This window comes from Bison bison, unplaced genomic scaffold (genome assembly GCF_000754665.1).
Source record: "Bison bison bison isolate TAMUID 2011002044 unplaced genomic scaffold, Bison_UMD1.0 scf7180017864533, whole genome shotgun sequence".
Classification (NCBI taxonomy): Eukaryota; Metazoa; Chordata; class Mammalia; order Artiodactyla; family Bovidae; genus Bison; species Bison bison.
Window position 1 is genome coordinate 6,167,439 of NW_011495082.1, and position 16,755 is coordinate 6,184,193.

At 36.8% G+C, this 16,755-nt stretch overlaps 1 pseudogene; it reads right to left on the minus strand.

Moving 5' to 3' along the window:
- Positions 1 to 14,434: 14,434 nt before the first annotated feature.
- Positions 14,435 to 14,856, minus strand: LOC104982516 (annotated as a pseudogene).
- Between the last annotated feature and the right edge of the window lie 1,899 nt (positions 14,857 to 16,755).

Here is a 16,755-nt window from a genome sequence, read left to right on the forward strand (position 1 = left end):
AGCCAGAATACTGGAGTGGGTAGCCTTTCCCTTCTCCAGAGGATCTTCCCAACCCAGGGATCAAACCCAGATCTCCCACATTGCAGGCATATTCTTTACTGGCTGAGCCACAGGAGAAGTTATTACTTAAAAAAAAGAGTTCGTTTTCATGCTTCATGCCATTTCCTGCCAATCATCATGATTGCCAAATATGTCCCTGGTAGATGTTTTTCTGTGTGTTTAATTTGTGAAGAACAGTGGCCTCTGAACCAGTGAATCCACACTTCCTCACTTTGATCTTGTATTAATTTATTTTCTGAAGAGATATAACATACTCTTGATATTTTTGTATTTTTTATTATATTTGAGTCCACGACATATAATTAATCCAGAATCCCCAACCCCCATATTTTACACCAACCATTCCCCCAAATCTGAATTGAGAGACACAGTTGTGTAAATATGAAGACAGATGCAAAAAAAATTTATATTTGTGTACTGAAAGGATATATAATGAAGATCACAAATATGAGCAAACAAATTCATATCATGATACCCAACTTTGAGGCACATATAATTCCCTTAGTAATCTAAAATTTTAGGGAGAATTACCCTCAAGTTGGCAGAATAGGCAAGAAGCTGCTACACACTCTAGTGATCTGTTTCTGAAGGAAGTAGGGAAACATTCCAGAAGGACATATTGAAGACAATTAATTCTCCAGATTAATTGACACTATTAATTGAACTAGATTTCTTCTTTGCAAATAGTTCCCATTTCTCCCAGCTGTTTCATATTCATTTGTATCACATACTACGCCTCACCCCAGGGTTCTGGATATTGAAATCCATAGATCAACTCATTTGTGTAAGTAGTCTAATTTCTCTTGATAACCTACCAGGAGCAAGGTAGGAGTATACTTTGTCAGCTTCTTCCTGGTGCTGGCTTTTGTTTGCATTTTTAAATTTAAATGTGATAGTCTTTATGATACATAAGGAAAAAGAGAAACTTCTTGAATTATATGAAATAATTTATACCATCAGGGCAATCCCATAAAAAGAGAAAATGAAAGCCAAAATGATATAATTTAATATGGCTTGAAAAATTTTCTGTCTTAAGACAGCTATTGTTTTCTGCTTGTTTCCATGCTTGTGTGTACATATGCATGCTCAAACTAAGAGTTTTTAGAAGCATTTTCCTTCATGGTCTTCTGTTAAAACAGAAAACATTAAGTGAGAGTAAAATGTTAAAGCTTTGCTACCTTACTGTCAGTGAGTTTATTAGATACTTTGCTCAACTGATGAAAGTAGAAATACTGAGTTTTGAGACACTAAGAAGATTTTGTCCACTTCAAAATTTAAAATATGGCAAGTACGAAATTGGAGGGACTGAAGCTATACTTAATAGTCCCAATTGTATTTATAGGGATGTTTGATATATTTTGAGCACATACTAATAGTAGGAAATAGTCTGTACACATATGGAGGTAGATTAAAAAGAGCCATCATGACTTAATTGTTAGAAGTGTATTAATTTAGTAGAGACAAAGTCAATAGGACTCATGCCATCGTTGAAGTCAAATCACTCTTTATTCTTATGTTCTGCACTTGATGTACTTGGTGCTCAATAGGTTGAATCAAAAATGATTTTCAAAGTGAGTTGGCAGTGGTCAGATTTCCTTTATAATCGGGTGCCAAGATGATTATGCACACATCACGTTTACGGAGGCCGTCTCCTCAAGTAGTAATTTCTATAATACTGGTTTAAAAAAAAAAAAAAAAAAGCTAGACAAGATGTGGTTTTTGAGTACAGGTTCTCAAAAAATGTGCAAAGCTGGAATGTAATTGTAGGCTGTATTATTAACTCAAAGGCTGGCATCATTTCAGCATAAAAAATAACAGTTATGGGAATGAGGACCCCCTTTTTGAATCATGAAAGTGCTTGTGTATGGATATTATAAGGGATTTTCCTGAGCCTTATTCTTAAACAGATTACACTATTCAAAGTCTCAAAGAATCAAAATCGTGCTCAGCTGGGGCAGTCAATGTGCAGTCTAAACATGTGACAGATGCAGAGAAAACTTCAAAGATGCCATTACAAATGCCTGTGGAGATATTTAAGGAGCCAGATGCTACTGTTTCATGTCTTCCGCAGCTCTGAATGTGTCCTGTGATCACCTTCCAAAGAGGAGGTATGGTTCAATCTGGTGAGGAACAGAACACCACCTAATCTTCCTGTTGTCGTTCACATACATTGCATGGCTGCAGTGCGAGGGTTTGGGATCAGGGTTTCTAACAGGGAGGACATGTATATGAATTTGCTATTCCTTATGAAAGCAGGAAGGTACAACGGCAAGGAAATATGTGTATGATGTATTCTCTGAAAGCTCTCCTCTCTAAAAAGTGTGATTTATAGGTGTGTATTGCCATGGAAACAATTTTTTTTCTTTAACTTTTGCCATGTATTTAGACTCTAAAAGGAGCAATAAACATATTCATATGGTTCATGTTTATTTTCATTTTGTTTGGTGGTGAGAAATAAATTACTTGGGACAAAGTATTAAATGTTTGTTTCATTTTCATTACTAATGCCTTCTGGAGAAGAACTTAATATTTTGAGCTGGCATGAAGCTCCAGGTAAATACGAAGACTATGAGATTTAACTAAAAATTTTAAAATGCCACCTGCTTTATTTCACAAGGATTCCTTAATTTTTAGTTTTCTTCTCCATTATAGTCTATGTAAGATAGTTTGTTTTACTACAGCTTTTAAGAACACACATTCATAGGCTTATTCAAAAGGAGCAAAGAGCCTCAAAGACAACTTCTAGGAAATATGTGATATAGTATTAAAACAATCTAGAAAATTTAAATCGCTATGTAATGTCTGAGCCTATGTTTTTTGCTTTGAAAAAGTGATTCTGCCCAACTTTGTTCCTTTTTTATTATATGAATTATGTGCCCTGGCTCATCCTTTATTGAATCCAATCTATGGAGAGATTATTTTATTAATTTTTAAATTGAAATTTGTGGCATATTATAAAAGACAAAAGGCATAATTGTTTCCATGAAAAGGGATGGCTATAAGTGGAAAATAAATAGCAAAGGATATTTTTCTTTCTAGTGTAAACATCTGGCAGTAATCCTTGCTTACACAATTAATGGGCATTTAATTGGCAATGATCAGTTTATTGCCGCAATATGAAGTGAATGTTTCCCCAGGAACAAACAGCTGTTGCAAGAATTTCACAGTGATTTAGCAAACACCAGGTGATAGCTGTATCTAGAATGAAGTGTTCTATCTCTCAGCAAATCACAGTGCTTCGAAAAAACAATGAAAAGTAGCATAGCCAAAGAGATCCAATCGTCACTGATGTTAACATCTATCTAAAAAGCAAACTTCATGAAATAACACACTAATTTTGCTAGATGTTATCCATGTCTCAAATATAAAGAAAGAATACCTCCAAGAAGCAATAATAAATTGGCATGACATTCTTCTCTTTAAAAGTAGTATTTTATGTCTTGTTTTAAAGACATAACAGTTGACAAAACTTTTGTTGTATTCTAATACTTTATCCTTTTAAAAGTCTTAGAAATTTTGATAGTCATGATCTAAATTTTTGATTAAAAAGTTATTGAAGTCATTCAACGGTTACTGACAATTATATTCTTTCTTAATAGATTTTCTTCAACTGTCTAAAATTAAATGTACCGTTTTTTAATTTGCATTGCTTGTGAGCTGCTTTCCCATTAAGTTTTAAATAAAAAGTTTTTCATTTTTCATTATGCACTCTTATTACTAATTTAATAAAATGATAATAGCTATGCAAAGTTTCTGTTACTACTCAGCTTTTGGCATATATTGAATTATACATTTTAAATGTAGCACACTGGCAGACACTGTTATTTCATAAAGCTGAGTTTCATTAGCAAAGAAAGTAATTTTGCTTCAGCAAAAAAGTGCTTTTATTTACTATAGTATTTAGTATTAGCTCATACTAGAGTCTCCAAACAATGAACTCAAATGAACAAAGCATCAAGGGCCAATTTAGAGAACAATGCTTTTATTTTTTTCACATATGCCTTCTACAATAATTCATCTCCATGACAAAAGCAGACAATCAATCATCTTCTATTGTGCCTTTCTCAATAAAATTACCATCCTTGATGTAACAAAAAAAGCTGCTTAAGTAATAGGAACGGCTTTACACACTCAAATCAATAAATTGACCATACTTCAAAAAAACTTTACCCATTAATATGACAATGCAGTTTTATGTTTAACTTATCCACATTAATATAAATTATTAAGTAAATTGTTCTTTTTTAATTCAAGAAAGCGAAAAATAAGAAAGTGTGGTAAAAGGAATGCTTTAAAGGGTCTCTGTGACGAAACTTTGTAGTTTACATATGTGTTAATATGTTATAAATGTGTATAAACTGGAATACTGTATGTGAATTGTAACAAGAGCATAAAGCAATCTTGTGATATATGATCTTGTTCTAAATCGAGATATTTATATGGTAGTATATGTTAAATATACAAAGTTATGCACATATTTCAAAAAGTGAAATCTGAAAATGTCGTGTGAATGTAAAGGAAACTTAAGTTCAAATGTTAAGTACAAGTTTCCACACTGGGAAGGTGAAGAAGGAGTATTATAGATACAGGTATAGCTGCGTACACCTTCTAAATAAGTTGGTCTTTATTTTCAACTAGAAGAATAGACAGTTAACATGGGAAGTGAAAGTTTTTTGAAGTTTTTTAGCCAATATAGAGTGCAAACTGATATATGTATTTTATTTTCATATAGTTTGTATATATATAAAATACTATTTTGAGTCTTAAATTTCTCTCACAGAGATCAAAAGGAATTGCAGCAAAATTCTAGATTAAAATATAAATAATTTCTATATAACCTAACAGAGCAACAGGATTAATTTAAGCTAATAACACTCATGTCATTAACCACTCCAAAATTCAGATTACTTTAGAACCTCTGAAGACTCTCCTTAATTGTATTTTCTTTTTGCTGAATTAATGAGGCCAGGCCATAACATGTTTCAAGAAAATGAAATCCTTTATTATCGAAATGCAAATGCTGTGACTTAGCTTCTAAGATCCTATATGGTATAAATGACTATGTGAATAGTTTTATTGCAGTATACAGAGCATCATAATAATTCATAATTTTCAATAACTTATCCACCAGTTACATAATTAAATTCTTAATACTTTATGCTCATGCCGCCTGTAAGTTTACAGTATGTTCATGAGTTATACCATGTCACAAGAATGGCATTCTAAATTTGATATTAAATATTCTATTTGATTTTAACCTTATTGTAATTAATCTGAAAAATTGTAATCAAAACATATTACTATACCTGCAAGTTTAAAGTAAATATTAGTGAAAATTTTTTGCTGCATTTCATTCTAAAATAAATGTTTTAATTGAAATGTTTTTAGCTTGTAAGTGACTTGAAACAGTTGTTTATTTTATTGCCTTTTTCTTTCCTCATGAAGTGGTTAATTCACTTTGATTTAATTCCCACTCAATGTAATGTATAGTTATTTACTGAGAGAAATTTATTAGGAATCAGTTCTTACTATGGAATCTTGCTTACTTATTCATTACTCTTAGTTCAAAGGAACAGATTTCAGGGAAGAGTAAAAGTAGAAAATTTTATGTTGGATGTTTCACTTTTGTCTTGCCATCTTTAGCTTTATTTGCTGAAAAAAGAAAAAGCAGAATGTATAACTTAATAAGAAATCAGAATGTTGTTGATCATGCCATCACAACAGTGTCACTCAATTTTTTTGAACTGTTAACTTATCTTTATAGGAAATCTAAGGCTTAGGAGTGCGGTCTTTCTCCCAGGTCTCAGCAAACAACTTTACAGTTCAGTTATTTTCTCTGGTAGTCACCACACCCATCCTCTCTTCTCTGTGTTCCTTTTCTCTTTTCCTCCCCTTGTCTCTTCCTCTCTTTTCCCCTTCTTGTTCCCTATGATCGCCAGAGCTCTTTAAGTGTCATGAATAACCTCCTGATGATTTCGTTGCAGACTTCACCTTGGAGTCAGGGTCCAGGAAATTTCCAGCAAGTGCATCTGTTTTATTAATCCTAGGACTTGTTACATGTGTGTGTGCTCAGTCATGTCTGATTCTTTGCAACATCAAGGACTGTAGACTACCAGGCTCCTCTATCCATGGAATTTTCCAGGCAAGAATACTGGAGTAGGTTGCTATTTTCTACTCCAGGGTATCTTCCTGACTCTGAACTTGAATTTCTTCAGTCTCCTGAGTCTCCTGCATTGGAAGGCAGATTCTTTACTACTGTGCTACCTGGGAAGCCTCTGAGACTTATTGAATATAGTTTAAATTATATAACCAGTACCACAGTCTATGGAAGTCATTGATTGCTTTCTTTTATGGATGGCAATATTTCTAACAATAGTCCAAACTGAAGAAACTAGAGCCAGCTATGTTTGTAGGTGTGTAAACCCAGAGTATTCCATCAAAATTTGAAGATTTTTTTTTCCCTAGTTTTTTATTCAGATTACTATGGTGCTTCTTTTTATTTTTGTCTTTAGCTGCATAGCTACTGAGTGTTTTTCTTGCATGGAGTACAAAAAATCTCTTTCCTTCCTTGGAGTAAGAAATTATTCTGAAATATGTTTTTTTTTTTTTTTATTGAAAGATTTAGTAGAGACTATGTGTTGAAATCATAATATTATTAGAGAGAAGTCAAGGCAGACCTATTGGACAAGTCAGTTTACACCAATTGAATGACTGTATTGCCTTTGTATGCATCACGATCATCTGGAGGGCTTGCTCAAAAACAACACACTGGACCCCACCTCCAGAGTGTCTGATTCAGTAGCATGGTGGGTGACAGAGAATTTGCATTTTCAACAAATTCCTAACGTTTCCTGATTTTGAGAACTACTATTAAGTTAAGCTAGAAAGATAAACCCATCTGAATGCAGAGTTCCAAAGAACAACAAGGAGAGATAAGAAAGCCTTAAGGGAACAATGCAAAGAAACAGAGGAAAACAATACAATGGGAAAGATTAGAGATCTCTTCAAGACAATTAGAGATACTAAGGGAACATTTCTTGCAAAGATTGGGGAAAAAAAAAAAAAAAAGGACAGAAACAGTATGGACTTAACAGAAGCAGATGACATTAAGAAAAAGTGGAAAAATATAAAAAGGGTCTTAATGACCCAGATAATAACAGTGGTGTCATCACTCACCTAGAGCCAGGCATCCTGGAGTGTGACGTCAAGTGGACCTTAGGAAGCATAGCTGTAAACAAAGCTAGTGGAGGTGATGAAATTCTGGTTGAGCTACTTCAAATCCTCAAAGATGATGCTGATATAGAGGGCCACTCAATATGCCAGCAAATTTGGAAAGCTCAGAAGTGGCCACAAGACTGGAAAAGGTCAGTTTTCATTCCAAAAAATGTTCAAACTGTTGCACAGTTGTGCTCATTTCACGTGCTAGCAAGGTAATGCTCAAAATCCTTCAAGCTAGGCTTCAGCAGTGCGTGAACAGAGAGCTTCCAGATGTACAAACTGGATTTAGAAAAAGCAGCAGAATCAGAGATCAAATTGCAAACATCCATTGAAGCACAGAAAAAGCAAGAGAATTCCAGAAAAACATCTACTTCTGCATCATTGACTATGCTAAAGCCTTTGTGTGGATCACAACAAATTGTGGAAAATTCTTTAAGGGATGGGAACACCAGATCACCTTATCTGCCTCCTGAGAAACCTATATGCAGGTCAAGAAGTTACAGTTAAAACCAGACATGAAACAATGGAGTGGTTCCAAATTGGGAATGGAATATGTCAAGGCTGTATGTTGTCACCTTGCTTATATAACTTTTACGTAGATGTGAAATGCTGAGCTGAATGAATCCACAGGCTAGAATCAAGATTGTTGAGAGAAATATCAATAAGTTCAGATCTGCTGATGATATCATCCTTATGGCAGAAAGCGAAGAGCAACTAAAGAGCCTCTTGATGACGGTGAAAGAGGACAGTGAAAAAACTGGCTTAAAATTCAACATTCAAAAAACTAAGATCATGGCATACAGTCCCATCACTTCATGGCAAATAGATGGGGAAACAATGGAAACAGCAACAGACTTTTCTTGGGCTCCAAAATCACTGTGGATGGTGATTGCAGCCATTAAATTAAAAGATGCTTGCTTCTTGGAAGAAAAGTCATGACAAGCCATATTAAAAAGCAGAAGCATCACTTGGCCAACAAAGGTCTGTATAGTCTAAGCTATGGTTTTTCCATTAGTCATGTACAGATGTGCGAATTGGACCATGAAGAAGGTTGAGCACTGAAGAATTGATCGTTTTCAACTGTAGTATTAGAGAAGATTCTTGAGAGTCCTTTGGACAGCAAGAAAATCAAACTAGTCAATCCTAAAGGAAATCAACCCTGAATATTGATTGGAAGGACTAATGCTGAAGCTGAAGCTCCAGTACGTTGGCTGCCTGATACGAAGAGGAAAAGACCCTGATGCTTTGAAATATTGAAGGCAGAAGGAGAAGGGGATGACAGAGGATGAGATGGTTGGATGGCATCATTGACTCAATGGACATGAATTTCAGCAAACTCAGGGAGATAGTGAAGGACAGGGAAGCCTGCCATGCTGCAGTCCGTGAGGTCACAAAGAGTCAGACATGTCTGAGTGACTGAACAACAGCAGAAGATACTTTAAATCTTATAATTTTGAACCTTATAATATGATGGATATGTCATATCATTTGGGGCCCTTCTAAAAATTATGATTTAATAGTTTTCCAAAGACTGCCTTATTTCATATAATAGGGATGACACGCTGAGTGTGTTTTGGTTTCTTTTGCATGACTTTATTTAGAGCAGTTTTTGGTTCATAAACATATTGAGAGGAAGGTATACAGATTTCCATATATTCTCTGCCCTCACATACATATAGCTTCCTCCATTATAAACATCCTCCACCAAGAGGCATAATTGTTACAATTGATGAACCTGTATTATGCATCAATATAATCACTCCAACTCCAGATTTTACATTTGGATTCACTGTTGCTGTTATAAATTCTATGAACTTGAACTGAAGTATAATTATATGTATCCACCAATACAGTAGTGTCTATGTGTATCTGCCATTATAGTTTCTCTGGTGGCTCAGGGACAAAGAATCCTCCTGCTAATGCTTGATCCCTGGGTTGGGAAGATCCCCTGGAAAAGGAAATGGCAACACACTCTAGTATTCTTGCCTGGGAAATCCCATGGACAGAGGACCCTGGCAGGCTATGTGGGAGATGTGGGCTTGATCCCTGGGTTGGGAAGATCCCCTGGAAAAGGAAATGGCAACACACTCTAGCATTCTTGCCTGGGAAATCCCATGGACAGAGGACCCTGGCAGGCTATAGTCCATGGGGCCACAAAGAATTTGGACATGACTTAGTACTTTGGCCACTTCATGTGAAGAGTTAACTCATTGGAAAAGACTCTGATGCTGGGAGGGATTGGGGGCAGGAGGAGAAGGGGACGACAGAGGATGAGATGGCTGGATGGCATCACTGACTCAATGGATGTGAGTCTGAGTGAACTCCGGGAGATGGTGATGGACAGGGAGGCCTGGCATGCTGCAATTCATGGGGTCGTAAAGAGTCGGACACGACTGAGCGACTGAACTGAACTGAACTGAACTAGCAACTAAATGAAGCAAACCATTACCGTATTGTACAGGAACGTTTCACTGCCCTAGAAATCCTCTGTGCTTTACCAATTCATCCTTCTCCACCACTGGCAACCAGTGATCTTTTTGCTATCTCCATAGTTTGTGATTTCCAGAGCATCATACAATTGGAATCTTATGGTGGGTAGCCTTTTCATATTGGTATGTTTTATTTAGTAGTATGCATTAAAATTCTTTCAAGACTTGATAGCTCTTTTTTTTTTTCTTAGTGCTGAATAATATTCCATTGTCTGGATATACCACAGTTTATCAATTTGACTACTAGAGGACATCTTAGTTGCTTACAAGATTCGGCAATTATGAATAAATCTGCAATAAGCATTCATTTGTAGGTTTTTGTATGGACATAAGTTTTTAACTCCTTTGAGTAAATACCAAGGAGAAAGACTGCTGAATCATTTGTTAAGAGTTTTAGTTTTCTAAGAAATCACCAAAATGTCTACCAAAGTGACTGCACCATTTTGCATTTCCATTACCAATGAGTGAGATTTCCTCTTGTTCCACATCCTTGTCAGCATTTAGTGTTTTCAGTGTTCAGGATTTTCACTATTCTGATAGGTGTGTAGTTTTATCTTGGTTTTAATGTACTTTTACCTGATGGCTTATGATGTGAATCTGTTCATCTTCTTTGGTGAATTGTCTGTTAAGGTCTTTAGTCCATTTTTTAATTTGGTTGTGTGTTTGCTTATTGTTGAATTTTAAGCGTTCTTTGTATATTTTAGATAACAGTCCCTTATCAGATGTGTCTTTTACAAATGTTTTCCCCTCTTCTATGGCTTGTCATCTCATTCTTTTGATTGAATGTGTCTTTGACTTACGCAGTTTGTGCCTTAGGCTGATGTCACCAGATCCTAAGATTATTCTTGCAGAGCTGTGTATTTTTACCAGATGTTGCTTCTAGAGATCAAAATTATTTATAAGCCGGAGTGTCAATGGTCTGACTAAATTTCTTTTTATAAATTTCTTTTTATAATTGTACTTCAGCAAAGTGAAGATTTCCAGTACCTTGACCCCTCTTGTTTTTTTCCTTAGAATTAAACAGTCCTGCCTTAATTTGCTCTACTATCCAAGGTAGTCTACAACCTATCACTTCAATCACTCTCTTGTCAGTTACCTCCCTTCCCATTTCTGTTTGCTGTTCAAAATTCTAACTTTATATCAATCCAATGTTGGTATTTCCCTCAGCTACACCAGAGATGCTGAGTGCTGATGGGAGGAAATCACACTGAACAACCACTGCGGGAGTTTTCCAGATGGTGCTAGGGTAGAGAACCTGCCTGCTAATGCAGGAGACATAAGAGACATGGGTTTGATCCCTGGGTTGGGAAGATCCCCTGGAGGAGAGCATGGCAACCCACTCGAGTATTCTTGCCTGGAGAATCACTCAGACAGAAGAGCCTGGTGGACTACAGTCCATGGGATTGCACAGAGTTGGAAATGATTGAGCGACCTAGCATGCATGCACTCAACCACTGCAAATCCATGATTTCCACCTCAGGTGATCCTCATGCTGTCTGGAGGGCCTTTCTTCAATTGGCTCTCTTGTCTATGGATTATACCTACTTTGAAGCTTTTCTTCTTTCAAACAGTTTAGTCAACCACATCAATACTTACACTCAGAAAATGGTTGTGATTCCTGCTTTACAGGGAAAATGCTAGAAATTGGATTAAAATAAAAGTTGCCACCAAATTCACCCTACCCCTAAAAGGGCATGAGAGCAAGATCTTCATTCCTAAGATAAATGCCTCTTTCAGTGCTCTGAACAAACCTGTTCATCAGTTCAGTTCAGTTTCTCAGTCGTGTCCGACTCTTTGAGACCCCATGAACTGCAGCACGCCAGGCCTCCCTGTCCATCACCAACTCCCAGAGTTTACTCAAACTTATGTCCATTGAGTCAATGATGCCATCCAACCATCTCGTCCTCTGTCGTCCCCTTCTCCTCCTGCCTTCAATCTTTCCCAGCATCAGGGTCTTTTCCAATGAGTCAGTTCTTTGCATCAGGTGGCCAAAGTCTTGGAGTTTCAGCTTCAGCATCAGTCCTTACAAGGAATATTCAGGACTGATTTCCTTCCATACAAATATTTAGAGATATATATATATATATATAGCGCCACACACATATACATACATGCAACAGGATATTACTCATCCATAAAAAAAGAATGAAATCATTCCATTTGTAGCAACATGGATGGATCTAGATATATCTGTGTATGTATGTATATATATACACACACAGAAAGAGAGAGAGAGCACATAGAACCATACTCAGTACTTTGTAATAAACTATGAGGGAAAAGAATCAGAAAGGAAACACTGAACCACTGATGTATACCAGTGTGTGTGTGTGTGTGTGTGTGTGTGTTAGTCAATCAGTCATGTCCAACTCTTTGTGACTCCATGGACAGTAGCCTGCCTGGCTCTTTTTCCACGGAATTCTCCAGGCAAGAATACTGGAGTGGGTTGCAATTCCTTTCTCCAGGGATCTTCCCATCTCAGGGATCCAAACTAGGTCTCCTGCATTGCAGGCAAATTTCTTTATCATCTGAGCTACCAGGGAAGTATATCAATGTAGGACTGTGAAAAGATCCTGAGCCAGAAGACCTACTGGTCCTTGACTTTCAAATAACCTTGTTTTGTGACCTTTTAAAAACCTCTGGTTTCAAGGGGCTCAGTTTATTCATTTGTAAAATAAGGGGGCTGGAGTAGCTGATCTCTGAGGTCTCTTCAGCTCTAAACTTCATCATTCTCTCATTCTTGTTTTATCTGAGAATTTCATTTGTCTATGTGATTTCTTTCTTGCCTCTGAAATGATAATTGAGGGTTGATTATACGTAGCCAGTCCAATTATTCATAGATCATAGATTTTTATTATTATATATGAAAGATTAAGATGTATGAAGGGCATACGTTTGAAGTCTCTACAAAGCCTAATGATTAAAATCCTATTATATAACTAAAAATGTTCTTTAGAATATTATACTGGGCTTTTCTGTAAAAGAAGGAAAACATTTTAATAGCAGTGCTTAATATTTAGTGTGTTTCCATTCTTGAAGAAGAGAGCTGAATTTTAGAAATACATGTATTAAGCCTGCTTTCATATACATTTATATTACATCATTATTGGAAGCACTGAGCCATGGCAAATGATCTATTACATCATGATTTACTATGCTGTATTATGTCAACTGATGGATTATAGCATGTCATATTTTGATATGTAAAATTTTTAAGATAATTAAAGAAATAAAGCACAAAAATAGTTCATGTACTGTTCTAAATAAAAATCTCTTATTTTTTCCATTCTCCAAAGTATTTTTAGATATTTTGGTGGATTCTATATTTTGGCATAGCTGAGTGTCAGTGTATTAGCTCGGTGAGCATATAATATGCCCAAGGAAAGCTATTAAAACTGGGAATATGATTTAAATAGTGGATGATACCTTTTGAAGGATCTAAGAATTAAGACATTTTATAAATCTAAAATGCCATATATTTATCATTTACATATATTTCATTTGAGAATATAAGTATTGTCCTTACTAAATATGATAGATCTAACTTCATAAAATTAAAGGATAATAATGCAATAATATTGTTATGAAATGAATAGGATTTGGGTGTCAGAGCTAAGTTCAATTCCTGCCTCCACAATTTGCTTGCTGTGTGGACTGGACAACTACTTAAAGTCTCCAAACTGGTTTCCTTTGTGTAAAATGGGAAAAATAATCCTCTACTTCTTTGGAATGTTATATAATGTGAGACGACACGTTAAATGTGCCTGACAGAATATGGTTGACCCTAAAAAACCCTCAGTAAATATTAGCTATATCTACTGTGGTCTGATTTAGGCCTGTGCAATGGGTGGTGTGTGTGTGTCCAGTTGTGTCCTACCCTTTGCAACCTCACGGACTGTAGCCTGCCAGGCTCCTTTGGCCATGGGATTATCCTGGCAAGAATACTGGAGTGGGCTGCCACTTCCTTCTCCAGGGGATCTTCCCAACCTAGGGATTGAATCTGGGTCTCCTGCATTGGCAGGCAGATTTTTTTTTTTTAACCACTGAGCCACCTCAGTGAGGCCTGTACAATACTTTATATGTACTATCTGCTCTTCGAAGAGTTTCTTTCTCATTTTTTATTATTTTTTACTGAATTTTTGAATACATTCAATGCATTCAACTTTTTCTTAAAAAAAAAAACTATGTTCATCAATTAAATCTTTCATATTTTTAGAGATTGTACATTCTCTCAGACCAATGTTGTCCTGTTTTGTTTGGAGTTTCTGCCACAGTCACACGCCATAGGTCTGTCTGAGGCTGTCAGCATCCCTTCATCACAGGCAATTACCCCTTCTGGTGGCCGTGCCCCACAGACCTCTTTCTGTCTCACCTGGTTCTGGTACTTGTCCTCTTCCAGCTCTCTCAGGCCTAAGGGTGGGGGTGGGGCAGGTGTTTTGTTAGTGCTGTAGCCCCTGGTTACTGCACTAACCTATGACTTCCCTACATTCTGCCTACACTTTGTAAATCTCTCCATATGAGATTCTCCTTTAAATATTTAGCTTGACTTTGCTTTTTATTTCTTACTGTAGGACCTCAATCCCTCGATTTAAACAGTACAAAAGATATTTACTAATTTTTTTGGTGGGGGGAGCAAATGATTTTTTTTTTACAAATACACCAAAGAATCATGCAGTGCTGCCAGCATTGGAAGGAATCCTGGACCACAACTCAGCACATTCCTTTACAACTGGTCCTGTGATGGCAAAATCTTTCATTTCCCCTTTATTGTTTACTATGACCCCAGCATTATCTTCAAAATAAAGAAACAAACCATCTTTTCTATGGTATGACTTTCATTGTCGAATTACCACCACTGGATGTACCTTCTTTCTGAGCTCTGCTTTGCCTCTCTTGACTGTGGCCATCACCATGTCACCCACACCAGCAGGAGGAAGTCTATTCAGTCGTCCCTTGATCCCCTTCACCAAGATGATATACAGATTTTTGGCTCCTATGTTGTCAGCACAGTTGATCAGGGCTCCAAGCGGAAGACCCAAGAAGTCTGGAATTTCGCACCAGAGGACCCACCACGCACTCACTTCAACATCTTGAACGCCGGAAAGGGACAACAACAACAAAAAAGCTTCACTAGTTTTTAAGTTGCATCTTTTACAGCCATAACGTTCAGGATTTGTTGGTGGCTCAGATGGTAAAGAATCCACCTGCAATGCAGAAAACCCAAGTTTGATCCCTGGGTCAGGAAGATCCCCTGGAGAAGGGAATGGATACTTACTCCAGTATTCTTGCCTGGAAAATTCCATGGACAGAGGAGCCTGGCAAGCTACAGTCCATGGAGTCGCAAAGAGACAGACATAACTGAGTGACTAACATTTTTACTTTTTTTTTTTTAACGAAGTTGTGGATTTATAGGAGAAGAAATAGTATATAAGTTAAATAACAGTGCTAGAATTGAGGTTTTGTAAGGGTATGTGTGGGCAAGCGCTGAGGAATTTTAGCATCTTTTACCCATGACAGTGAAAGTCTCTCAGTTGTGTCTGACTCTTTGCAACCCCATGGATTATACAGTCCATGGAATTCTCCAGGCCAGAATACTAGAGTGGGTAGGCTTTCCCTTCTCCAGGGGATCTTCCCAACCCGGGGATCGAACCCAGGTCTCCCAAATTGCAGGCAGATTCTTTACTAGCTGAAAATCTGCCAGTATTTCCAGGGTCTCACTGATGAGATGGGACTCCATTAGCTTTTACTATATCTGTACTGTTTTGTAGCAGCTAGAGAAGGAATGAGGATAGAAAGTGATGGCAGAGCTCTTTAAATTTTTCTTTTTGTTTTTAATTCATATTTCATGGCATATAAGGCAATAATCATGTTGTTGAGTTAGGCCTAACCTTCTTCCTTCAGCGCCTCTTTGGATACTGTGGCATCAAAGTACAGGCAAAAGACAAATGTTGGTGGTTGACCAAGGTATGTCAGAGCTATCTATTCCTAGTTATGAAATATGGATATTAAAATGATATGGATATGGATATTAAAAGAAACTGAGATTACTATCTATAATCTAGTAAAATAATCTATCTCTGTATATATACATATAGATGTATTAATATATACTTGACAGTCATATTCATAGGGAAAATAGTTTCTAAAAATGTCTATAATCAACAGAAAATGTTTTTCAAATCTGCTGTCATATTCAACGTCATTTACTAGTGTCCACATTTTGCTTAGATTTTCACTAAATTTATAGTTTTTCAAAACTAAATATTTTGAAAGGATTGTGTATTGCAAGGTATTATCTCCTTATATGCCCTTATGGCAGAAAGTGAAGAGGAACTAAAAAGCCTCTTGATGAAAGTAAAGGAGGAGAGTGAAAAAGTTGGCTTAAAGCTCAACATTCAGAAAACGAAGATCATGGCATCCGGTCCCATCACTTCATGGGAAATAGATGGGGAAACAGTGGAAACAGTGTCAGACTTTATTTTTTTGGGCTCCAAAATCACTGCAGATGGTGACTGCAGCCATGAAATTAAAAGAGGCTTACTCCTTGGAAGGAAACTTATGACCAACCTAGATAGCATATTGAAAAGCAGAGACATTACTTTGTCAACAAAGGTCTGTCTAGTCAAGACTATAGTTTTTCCAGTGGTCGTGTATGGATGTGAGAGTTGGACTGTGAAGAAAGCTGAGCGCTGAAGAATTGATGCTTTTGAACTGTGGTGTTGGAGAAGACTCTTGAGAGTCCCTTGGACTGCAAAGAGGTCCAACCAGTCCATTCTGAAGGTGATCAGCCCTGGGATTTCTTTGGAAGGGATGATGCTAAAGCTGAAACTCCAGTACTTTGGCCACCTCATGCGAAGAGTTGACTCATTGGAAAAGACTCTGATGCTGGGAGGGATTGGGGTCAGGAGGAGAAGGGGACGACAGAGGATGAGATAGCTGGATGGCATCACTGACTCGATGGACATGAGTCTGGGTGAACTCTGGGAGT